This window comes from Brassica oleracea, chromosome C5 (assembly GCF_000695525.1).
Source record: "Brassica oleracea var. oleracea cultivar TO1000 chromosome C5, BOL, whole genome shotgun sequence".
NCBI lineage: Eukaryota > Viridiplantae > Streptophyta > Magnoliopsida > Brassicales > Brassicaceae > Brassica > Brassica oleracea.
The window spans coordinates 23462445-23472246 of NC_027752.1; the positions used below are offsets into that span (position 1 = coordinate 23462445).

At 36.0% G+C, this 9802-nt stretch overlaps 1 long non-coding RNA gene across 1 annotated transcript; it reads right to left on the reverse strand.

The window, feature by feature from the left end:
* Positions 1-3047: 3047 nt before the first annotated feature.
* LOC106294409 lies at positions 3048-3998 on the reverse strand. Its single transcript, XR_001260833.1, has 3 exons — positions 3943-3998; positions 3776-3837; positions 3048-3257 (listed from the first exon to the last, which is right to left on the reverse strand). It is a non-coding gene; the product is annotated as an uncharacterized LOC106294409 (long non-coding RNA).
* Between the last annotated feature and the right edge of the window lie 5804 nt (positions 3999-9802).

The window sequence follows — 9802 nt, forward strand, 5'->3', positions numbered from 1 at the left end:
CACAAAGACGGTTGTTGACATATTATAAAATCCGTTACTTATAAAATCATATAAGATTTAGTCCATATTTTGAATTTTCTTATGCCCGCAAGGGGTGCGGGCCGGTCACCTAGTATTAATATAAATCTACAACACGTAGAAACCGACTTCTACATATTTACTGTAAATATAAAACATGTAGAAATCAAAATCTACATATTACTATAATTCTAAAAACCTGTAGAAATTGATTTCCACAGATTGGCTGTATTCTACGGATAAGAAATCAGTTCCTAAAAATATGGAAACAAAATATTTAGGAATAATCACTTTCATATTTTTTTAAAAATCGATTTTTTTAAAAAAAACAAAAAAAAATTACAATTTTAAGGACATTATTGTCATTTTGAAAATAATTAGCCTAATGGTACATAAAGTATATTAGATTAGTATAAAAGGACATAGTTATCATTTTTCGCTCTAAAAAATAATTTTCCCTATATTTTTTTGGAATAGAGATGCGAAACTACCCTATACGTGGTTGTATATATAGCATTAAGTTAATCGATTTTAAAGTTTTTAAATAAAGAAATATTCTTTGGAATATACGCCATTGGGTTTGGATTGGGTTTGGATTGGGTTTGGAAATCCCTAGAGTATTAGTCAAGCAATATCATTTTAATTTGCATTGTTTAACAGTTAGCGATGGTTTGCATTTAAAGAGGAGTATTTTAGTAGATCTTTCAAATATATAATGTAATATAGGAATATAATATTTTAAGTAATATGGTCGACTTCTTTTGAGTATATTCGATTTTTAAATAATATGATAATAATTTGCAAGATCTTATCAAAACAGTTATACAACTAACAACATTACTAAAATTAAGAAAAATTAAGATATGATATTTTGTGATTGGCAAACCGCCAAACTTAATTCTCTTACGATTGAAATTATTATTTAAATTTAAATTTTCTAAAACATATAGGAATTTTCTAAATTTCTAAAACACGCAAGTTGAGAAATTTTAGTATATGTTGCTCAAGTTATAGTACACATTTGTAATACTTTAGAATTGATATTGGGAAATAACTATATGCATTATAATATTTACCTTTGATATATGATATGAAAAAAATAGATACAATACGAAAGAGAATTGAGTATGAAATTGACATTGATGTTGAGAAGTGTGTATGAAACTTTGAATAACTTTGTAGCATGATGACCAAACTAAAAAAACAAATAGTTGCTTTTGAAATTATGTAGGGTATATCATATACGTTTAAGTATGTATTTTAAACACTGATATAATTAAATTGATGAGTTGATAGTAGTTGTAAATCATAGTGCCAAATGAGTATATGCATTGGTATTTACAGTTTTGTTTTATGATATTAAAATATGAATGGCACATTTGTCATATCAAAAGAAAAATGTTTCTGGTGGTTCCATTCACTTTTGAGTTTATGATCAAACTCAATAACGTAATGGCTTGTTTTTAATATATGCAGGTTTTGGGCCTTATGGCGAAGTTTCATGAAGAGTAGGTGCAGTAAATGAAATCCGAATTGTATATGCGACGATTGTTTTGGAAATACGCTTGATATATTCTGGTATTTCTCTTATTTTTATTTATTTTACTAAAGAAAAATCCAGTGGCATGGCTTGTAATTATAGGAGAAAATAAAAGCATAATCATAGGAGGAATTCTGCTTTAAGAGTATAGATTATTTTTGGTTTATTGTAGAAGGACCAATCTTAACATGAAATATGAATTGTAATCAATTTTTACCAAAAATGTAGTGTTATATTTAAGTTAATAACATCATACAACTATTGCTATCGTATCTTCATATTTCGTAGCGTTAAAAACAATATTATCGTAGAAGGAGGTTGTAACACTCCCGATCTGGTCTAAGTATAAGTTGACTCGACCAACCGTGCAACAATCAAACAAGAACATGCATAGCCGATCACTCGTAACTGAAACCAAACCGAGAAGTCACAATGTGTACATAAACGACTAACCGGAAGTTCCCGAAATAAATCCAGGTACCTTAGGCCAACTGCCTAAGCACACATATCCTATTAGGTACAACACGAGGCTTTACAACCTTAAGAGTAATACCCAATAGTTGGTTCGTCCAGACAAGGACTAATATCATTTTGAACCCGTACTTTAAAAACATTCTTTATACACTATATACTTATTCATTTAAAATAATCTTACAAAATCTTATAGATTAAACTCGAGGTTTTCGGTCAACAAACCTTATACATAAAGTATATCAAAACGACTGCAAGGATAATAAAACTACCGCTGGCTAATGCCGTTCCTTCCCGTCCTAGAGTAAAGGTCTCCCACCTGCTGGTTACCTGCATATAATATGAGTCATGAGTAACTAGTTTACTCAGTGAGTCTAATCCCACACCCAAACACATATCAATAGTATCCCGAGCAAGCGACACCATTTGAATGCAGTGGAATTATATTCCACAATTAATATAATTATAAGGCCTCTCAATCCATCCATGTGAATCTATCTTAAACATCACCTCCACGATACCTGCCAATCACTCATACTCTTAATATATATATATATGCTAAACCTGGAAAACCACCAAGGCTAACCGAGCCTAACGGGGAATAAATATAACCATCATCTCCATCAGATATTCCAAGATAGAACATCCAACGCTGCATGCAGTTACACGGCCTCCAGGGTGCGACCCCATCATCGTGTCTTCATGATCTTGATCCATATCGCAGGACCAATTCACGGCAATGCGGGACTTTCGGGAGAGTGAGTATACAATAAGACTTCACATGATTCACACTTATTAATAGAATACTTATAGATTAGTACTTGAGAACAAGTACTAAGGCTCGGGATAACCTCAAAGAATTATTCTTATTAATTCTTAAGTATTTAAACTAGATAAATACTTCATATATAAATATAGATCAAGGGATAATACTTAATCAATCAACCATAATTACTCCTTAATTAATCCATGATTAATCCTTAATTAAGCAATGATTATCCCTTAATTAATTCATGATTAATTCTTAATTAATCAACCATATTCAATATGCAATCATGCATACTCATTCATAATTCATTCATCATCTATCTAGACTCACCTTTAAATCCATGAGATTGGCTAAGGAAGACTAGACTCGAGCTCAAGCTAATCACACTTCACTTCTGGATCACTCTCGGTTCAGAACCATCACAAGGATCCGGCTGATCCGAATACTCTCCTTGGCCATCTGAATTCAAAACATAACAGTTGGAACATAAGGTTCACTAGTCTGGTTCAAGAAGAAACTCAACTCAATTCATAACATTTCAGTTCAGTTCTTTCATATCAGTTCGGTTCAAGACAGATTGATACCATGTTCAGCTCGGTTCAAGCCTTAACAATTTAACTCGGTTCATATCAGCTTAGTTCATGCTCAGTTGACTCCGGTTCTAATCAGTTCCCAACAGCTTAACTCGGTTATACTCAGACGACATCAGTTCAAGACAATTTCAGACCATAGACAGCTCGGCTCAGATCAGATCAGAACATACTCAGCTCAATTCAGTTCTAAACAAGATCAAATCAGTTCGGTTTAATTCCCATAATTCTTATCAGTTCGTCTACTGGTTCTATGAGAATGATTAAATCATAAACCAACCAAGACTGAAGAGAACAAGACCTTAGACAACTGATCCTTACAGGTTAACCAACATACATTGATTGGTTCTCATCAAAACATGGCTGAATCAAGAAGCTGAAGCTTACCGGTTTTACTCAACTAATTAAACTTGACTGGTTGTCTCTCTTCAAGCTAACCACGAATTAACCTGATCAACACCACAAGAATCCATGGTTGGATTTATTCAGAATTTATCTCCAGTGTAGGCAAACCAACAAAACTTCTCACAGAAACTGATCCACAACCATCTTACCGATCAAAATCAAAGGCTGAAGAACATGGATGATTCTCTACATCAGGAAACCAAATCTTCAGCTCTTAAACACTCCAAAACTCACTGATTAAATTCACAGAAGGGTGAGAAAGGGTCGTCCATGCTCACTTCTCTTCTCTGATTTTTTTCTGAATTTTTGCATGAGTTTTTCTCACAGATTTTTCTCTTTTCTTTCTCTCTTTCTTTCTGAAATTTTCTCTGGTTTTTCTTGTGCAACAGGACGTCCACAAGAGAGAAGAAGGTATTTTATAGTATGAGGGGTTGCTTCAGCTGAGGCTTTACTTAAACCAAAGAAAGTTGCTGTCATTTCCCTCCTTTGAAGAAAGATTATTTTGTTTTTATTAAACAAGCAACCAGTTTGTGACTTTCATGTGACTTTAGTGAAGCAAGCAAGCAGGTAGGTGCAGTTCATGTGACTGATTTACTGAGAAAGCAAGCAGAATAACTGGTGAAGGTATTAGACTGGTCGGAATTTAGTTAAGAAACTTAACGACAATTTCGGACAGTTTTCGACTAAAATTTCTCATCCTTCGAATCTCGTCTTGCTTTCAACTAAGCTTGCCTAGCTTAAATAAAATTCGACCAACATTATTAACACTCTACCAGAACTATCAATGAGAGGCCTTTCGACCACAAGACAGTCCCGTCGAGGTATTTATTCACAGGGTCGACATTATTTTTAAATCTGATCGACCAACTCCAAACTGGTCGAGCGGAGTTTTTCTCAACCAAAAATTAACTGGCTCGTGAGGGTTATTACATTCTTCCCCCCCTTAAAAGAATTCGTCCCCGAATTCTCAAAACATAGCTGTACAGACTTTTACTGAACACTGGAGTCTCTGCAAGAAGTTTAAGATAACCAACTCTGAACTTATCCTCATCTGCCTGTGTCAAAACAACTGATGGTTCCCCATATACTTGAACTTTTACAAATTTTTCCTTTTCTCCAATCTTCTGATATGGTGCTCACCTATCCGCAAAGGACCTTTAGGATAGGCTAAATAGGGTTACAAGTTTTCTGGTCTCAGCAGTTCTATCATACTGGGTCTGATATAAGATTACGCAAAATTGGCTCACCAATAGCATAACTAAAAGAAGTTCCGGTCAACAGATAACCATTTCAACTCTGAACAACTCGGTACACGCCAAATAACAGATTTGTGGATTTCCCCAACTTTTCTAAAACAATTCTTTCTTTTCTGAGCAAACACTTTCACGATAACCAATTTTTCATCGCACATAACTTTCATATACTGCGGTCTACATATTTTCTTTGACATCGTTGAATCTCTGAATACCATTACTTCTGAAACCTTTCTATCTACTTTCCTCCAGTTCAATAACATGGAAATATGGAACGTCAGGTGATGTGCCATACGTGAAGGTAACATCTTCAGTCTGGTCAATGTCAACTTGATTAACCGTGCAACAATCAAACAAGAACATGCACGATCAATCACGCTAACATGATTCAGACCAAGGGTGCCACTCTCAAATACACACACACACACTTATTCCAGGAGTGATTTCCCTTATAGTATTCCATACCCTTCTTATCTATCTGAGATACTCTTCAAAAACTTCTGAACGACTCAATCTCACTGAATTTTCGCATATCCAAGTCTTGTTCTATTACTTTCTGATTTCCTTCTTCTGTCTAGTAACTGAGGAATCAACAAGTCCGCCTATACCAAACTTGATTTACCAACGAAGTACTCTTGTATGATGACTTCACACTTTCTCTGTTAATACATCTTCTGATCTCTTAACAACTTGAGCATTCCCATATGCCTTATGGTTATACCTTTTTCCTTTCACTCTTCAATCTTCCTTGGGATTTACTTCACATCTGCTTAATTTTAGGTTGAATTTGGGTTCCTTCTCCCACATCTCCACTTTATGAACTTGTACATGACACAGTCCTTATACTATTCTTCGAAATTCTCCTCACCCAGTTCCTTCTATGAATTCCTTAGATTCTCATCCTTCAACTCAGTTCCTCAAATACGAATGAATAAGCCATCTTGATTTTCTACTTTCAATCTTGAAGGTTCTCTATTCTCTCCTTATAAGGCAGCAAAATAAATCACTCCCAATTCCGCTTCATGATTCTTGAGATCCTACTCCATATCATCATTAATATCACTTCCTCTTAAAGCATAAGCAGCAATATTTGCTCTTCCTAAGGCTTCTTTGATCAGTGAAAACTTGCATCCTTTCTCCATATTGAAATGATCACTAAATTTGATGTGCAACAAAACTGCCACCAACTCCAACTTGTGCATCAAATAGTTTTCCTTATGCTTCCTTAGCTCCCTTGATGCATAAACGATTACCATATCGTCTTGCATTAGCATTCACCTAGACCAACACATAATACATTCATGTAGTAGTATATGGCTGGTTAGGCTCATGCAAGTCTAAGATATGCATAGACGTAGATACTTCCTCTAACTGATTGCATACTTCATCAATACTTTTACTCCATTCCAAGGTAACACCATTCTCAGTCGATCAACTCATTGGTGGATATGGTTTCTAACTCTTGAACAAACTTCTGATGGTAACCGGCCAATCCATAGAACTTCAAATCTCGATAACTGAAATTGAGTACGACATTATGTAGTAGTAGCGATGTTTTGTAAATATGCAACAACTCCTTGTTCCATTTACTGACTAAGGGATCTAACTTCCAATTTCCGTGTAGAAATATTTACTACAACGTGAAGCGTCCATCAAACGTTCTTGGAATAAAACTGCGCCTTGTGACCGATCTTAACCATTCTTCAATTCTAGAACTTGATACTTGACTCTGATGATCACGTCCTTGATTTTCTACTCGAACATAACCACAAACTCTGGTTCTTCTTCTTTACCACTGACATGGGTACACTCCACAGAAAATAACTAAGTCGAACGAAACCTTTCTCCAAACAAATCTTCTGACTGCTACTTGAATTCGGCTAGAACCACTTGGATAGATGCCTAGGCTATTGCAGCGAATCAAGGTTCAACCAGAATACTTGACGGGTTACTTCTGGATGTCAACAAATTTTCCACTTTCTTAAACATAGCTTCATGTTCCCTAGTTATCTAACTGTCCTCGATACTCTGCTTCTTGTTATTTTCTCTCCTCCCAATTATGATGATAATGGAATACGCAACTTCACCGTTTCCCAAAAGGTTCCCAACTCTGCAGAGTGATATGAACGAGGCTCCAACACTTGGTAGAATACCACTGCAGGCCAACGGTAACTGGTCTTCTCTCAAAGACTTCCTTCCTCAACAACATCCTAATTGAGCTCGATAACTAGATAGCCAATCTCACTCTAGATAGAAACAAACCACTCTAATGGAAGTACTAAGGAATGGGGATGGGATACGAAGGCATACCATAACTCTAAATGGCAGCCAGTACTTCCACGAATAAGAACAGTGTACCTGAATTCACTAAAGTGAATCATTCCTAAAACAATGACACTACCCGAGAACTACATATATGTGTTGTTCCCGCATCAAACACAATATGGGCGGAAAATTCCGTCCATAGGCAAGGTCTCATACGACACCTTGATCACTCTTTCACTTATTTATTTAATCATTCATAAATTTTTAAAATGAACACAACATGCAATAGGATAAGAAGCAAACCTGTGATTGGACCTTTTCAGAGGTTTTGACGGTCCAGACAACTATAAAGTGTAGGCTCTACCCAAATAGCCAAACACTTAGTTAGTGACTAATGGTAAGGAAAGCGAACAAGTTTAACAAGCGGTACCCTAGGTATAGGTAAAAAGATCGGGTAACTTCATGGGCCATGGTAGGATGACCTCTGTACTTATTACTGGCACCACCGAAGCGAGAATGACGTAAGCGATTAAGGATTTTATATACTTGAACAATCATCACCTTACTCTCCTTGCTAGCCAAAACCAAAACAACTCAGGGTCCTCGGTCATGATCTGATGAAACGTCCAACAAAAATTATCTCCATCGACTTTCTTGATTCATTACTTGAAACTGACCTTCTATCTGAATAGGTTGTTAGTTAAATAATCTGCATGACTTGGTAAACTTCTTCAGTAAAAACGGCTTCTATAGAATTCATGTGATCCTCCACCAACTCCTCATAGCTCTTAAGCTTTATAGTTTGGGTTACTCTGAGATTAATGGCTAAGTCACAATAGTACATCTTCATGATCTTTAGCTCATCCTCCAAACCATAATGGATGAATCAGACTAACTTGACTTCGAAATCTTGGCGGAAACATCTCACTGTGCGAACTCCATATCGGTCCCATGTTTTTGGTAGAAAACACTCCATCTTGAACTCTTGAAAGAAATCCGCCTAACTTGGACTAACATTTTCCAAATGATGCTTGACGCTTAATCACCAACTTACTGTATCATTCTTGATGATGTCCATATCCTTCTTGCAATCTTCTGAACAATGGGCCATGTTAGTTGTTTTGCTCCTAGTGTTGCATTCGAAATCTTCCTCTATACAAAATCTACATAGAATGGTTTAGTACTTGTCAGTGTTGTCCCAACTTCTTTATCTTGTTCACAAACTTCAAGATGTCTTGTTGCAACGGAATGGTGCTGGTGCGTCCATCGTCTTGTACTACTGCTGAACTATCTCCGCCACCAACGTTAAGCCTGAAATAAGTGCTGAATCAATCAGGCTTGTACGTCTCTGGTTCTGGTACGTTTGGGCATAAGCTGGATTGAAATGAGCAGCCGAAAGAATAAGTCATATGAAGTCGGATATTTTGAACCGGATCATCACATACAACGTCAACTTTGACTTCAATAAAACACGGGCCGAAGATGTAATTGATGTGTCAACTCTGTCTCATATATCTTTAAATATCGGTATCCACACTAGAAATGTTAGGAAATACGCGGTCAAATTTTGCGGAAAGCCAGAATTTATGGGAGCGGGAAAGAAGCACACACACCAAATTGTTAACGGAGTTCGGCCAATGATGCCTACGTCTCCGGACCTGCTACAGATCTTTTATTATTAACTAGGGAATTTTTACAAGCTCACAACTCACACCCCGATCCCAAATACACTCAGAAATTACTAGTAATTTCTTAAAGAAGATATGACAATAATATTACCTAAAACAAATTTAAATTTCGGAATCTCTATTATGTAATAGACAAAAATTTATATTTTAACAAAAAAAATCTATCTAACACAAAATTTTGTTTATAAGGTTGGAATAAGGATCTCACTCCGCGCGCGGATTACTACCTAGTCTAGTCTACTATTATAATCAAATTTCTCAGAAATAATGACGACAAGAAGAGAGAGACACAGACTTTGCTTCTTCAAGTATATTCGACTTTTGAGCTCAGGATGTGATTAAACTGAGTTACGTACTAGTGACTAATACCATACTGCATTGACCCATGAGTCCATGACCATGAAGGCTGAGTGTGATCCAGATTATATATATTTCTCAATCATCAATTATCAGAACATCTAGGTTTTCACTTTGCACATTACAACACAATGAGGAGGATAACACAAGCTTTCTTTTAATAAGTATCAAAGGGAACATACGTAAGCTGATTGCAACAGCTGCATTGTTTTTCAGAACATTAGTATACATATTGCAAGCAAGACCAACACACAGAACCCATCAAAAGAAACTACTAAAAGCTGAAGCTTTAGCATTGTCATCAACATTCCAGTATGATGACCCTCACTTCTCATGGCTGCCATGTGGTGATCCATCCAGCCAAACTTGCAACATTGTTAGAGATATCTTCGATGGTGTTGCTTTGTAGCGCAATGACAATCTCCTCTTGGTAACTATCTTTTGCT